The sequence below is a fragment of the Arachis stenosperma genome, chromosome 5, assembly GCF_014773155.1.
Source record: "Arachis stenosperma cultivar V10309 chromosome 5, arast.V10309.gnm1.PFL2, whole genome shotgun sequence".
NCBI classification, from domain to species: domain Eukaryota; kingdom Viridiplantae; phylum Streptophyta; class Magnoliopsida; order Fabales; family Fabaceae; genus Arachis; species Arachis stenosperma.
Window position 1 is genome coordinate 10,796,935 of NC_080381.1, and position 2,563 is coordinate 10,799,497.

The 2,563-nt window shown below is 34.6% G+C and overlaps 1 non-coding gene across 1 annotated transcript; it reads left to right on the forward strand.

Annotated features, from left to right (window-relative positions):
* Nucleotides 1-351: 351 nt before the first annotated feature.
* Nucleotides 352-459, forward strand: LOC130984798 (small nucleolar RNA R71). Its single transcript, XR_009088707.1, has one exon. It is a non-coding gene; the product is annotated as a small nucleolar RNA R71 (small nucleolar RNA).
* The last annotated feature ends 2,104 nt before the right edge of the window (nt 460-2,563 follow it).

Genomic DNA, 2,563 nt, shown 5'->3' on the forward strand with positions numbered 1-2,563 from the left:
ATCATAAGCTTCTTCTTCAGATGAAGCATCCTTAGTACTGCTTGGTGCATTTTGCATTCCAGACAGACTTTGAGAAATCAAATTGACTTGTTGAGTCAATATTTTATTCTGAGCCAATATGGCATTCAGAGTATCAATCTCAAGAACTCCTTTCTTCTGATTAGTCCCATTGTTCACAGGATTCCTTTCAGAAGTGTACATGAATTGGTTATTTGCAACCATTTCAATTAGCTCTTGAGCTTCTGTAGGCGTCTTCTTCAGATGAAGAGATCCTCCAGCAGAGCTATCCAAAGACATCTTGGATAGTTCAGAGAGATCATCATAGAAAATACCTATGATGCTCCATTCAGAAAGCATGTCAGAAGGACATTTTCTGATCAATTGTTTGTATCTTTCCCAAGCTTCATAGAGGGATTCTCCATCCTTCTGTCTGAAGGTTTGGACTTCCACTCTAAGCTTACTCAATTTTTGAGGTGGAAAGAACTTTGCCAAGAAGGCATTGACTAGCTTTTCCGATGAGTCTAGGCTTTCTTTAGGTTGTGAGTCCAACCATGTTCTAGCTCTGTCTCTTACAGCAAAAGGGAATAGCATAAGTCTGTAGACCTCAGGGTCAACCCCATTAGTCTTGACAGTGTCACAGATTTGCAAGAATTCAGCTAAGAACTGATGAGGATCTTCCAATGGAAGTCTATGGAACTTGCAATTCTGTTGCATTAGAGAAACTAATTGAGGCTTAAGCTCAAAGTTGTTTGCTCCAATGGCAGGGATAGAGATGCTTCTCCCATAGAAGTCGGGAGTAGGTGCAGTAAAGTCACCCAACACCTTCCTTGCATTGTTGGTATTGTTGTTGTTTTCGGCTGCCATGGGTTCTTCTTCTTTGAAGATTTCTGTCAGGTCCTCTATAGAGAATTGTGCTTTAGCTTCTCTTAGCTTTCACTTCAAGGTCCTTTCAGGTTCAGGGTCAGCTTCAACAAGAATGCCTTTGTCTTTGTTCCTGCTCATATGAAAGAGAAGAGAACAAGAAAATGTGGAATCCTCTATGTCACAGTATAGAGATTCCTTGAGGTGTCAGAGGAAAAGAAAAATAGAAGTCAGAAGTAGAAAATTCGAACTTATCAAAGAAGATGGAGTTCGAACTTTGCATTAAGGAATAGTGTTAGTCATAAATAGAAGGATGTGAGAAGAAGGGAAGTAATTTTCGAAAATTTGAGTAAGAGATTTTGAAAACATTTTGAAAAACACTAATTGATTTTCGAAAATAAAAGTGGGAAAGAAATCAAGTGATTTTTGAAAAAGATTTTGAAATTAGAAATCAAAAAGATATGATTGAAAACTATTTTTTAAAAAAAAGATGTGATTAAAAAGATTTGATTGAAAAGTTATGCTTTTAAAAAGATATGATTGAAATGATATGATTTGAAAACAATTTTAAAAAGATTTGATTTTAAAAATTAATGACTTGGCTACAAGAAAAGATATGATTCTAACATAAAACCTTTCTCAACAGAAAAGGCAACATACTTGAAATGTTGAATTAAATCATTAATTGATAGCAAGTATCTTTGAAAAAGGAAAGAAATTGATTTTGAAAAAGATTTGATTGAAAAGATATGATTTGAAAAAGATTTGATTTGAAAAATTTTGAAAACTTGAAAAAAAATTGATTTGAAAACAAAATCTCCCTTCTTGTGCCATCCTGGCGTTAAACGCCCAGAATGGTGCACATTCTGGCGTTTAACGCCCAAAACTCTACCCTTTTGGGCGTTAAACGCCCAACCAGGCACCCTGGCTGGCGTTTAAACGCCAGTCTGTCCTTCTTCACTGGGCGTTTTGAACGCCCAGCTTTTTCTGTATAATTCCTCTGCTGTATGTTCTGAATCTTCAATTCTCTGTATTATTGACTTGAAAAGACACAAATTAAAAATATTTTTGGATTTTTAATAATGAGGAATAATCAAAATGCAACTAAAATCAAATAACAATGCATGCAAGACACCAAACTTAGCAATTTGTATACTATTGACACTAATAAAATGATAATGCACATGAGAAATAACAAAACACTCAAGTCAATAGAATCCAAAGATCAAAACAAGGAAATCATCAAGAACAACTTGAAGATTAATGAAGACACATGCATAATTTTGAAAAATGCCAGAAGAACAGAAACATGCAATTGACACTAAACTTAAAATGAGACACTAGACTTAAACAATAAATATTTTTGGTTTTTATGATTTTGTAAATTTTTTTTTTCGAAAATTTAAGTGGAAAAGGAAATAAAGATATCAAAATTCTTAATGAGAATTCCAGGAATCATGCAATGTTAGTCTAAAGCTTTAGTCTAAAGGAATTAGACATAGCTAGCCAAGCTTCAGCAGGACATTGCATTCAAGAGCTAAATTGATGAGGATCAATCAGCTTTGGTGATGATAAGAACATCACCTTGAAATACTAGAATTCATTCTTAAGAACTCTGAAAAAAATAAATACCTAATCTAAGCAACAAGATGAACCGTCAGTTGTCCATACTCGAAACAATCCCCGGCAACGGCGCCAAAAA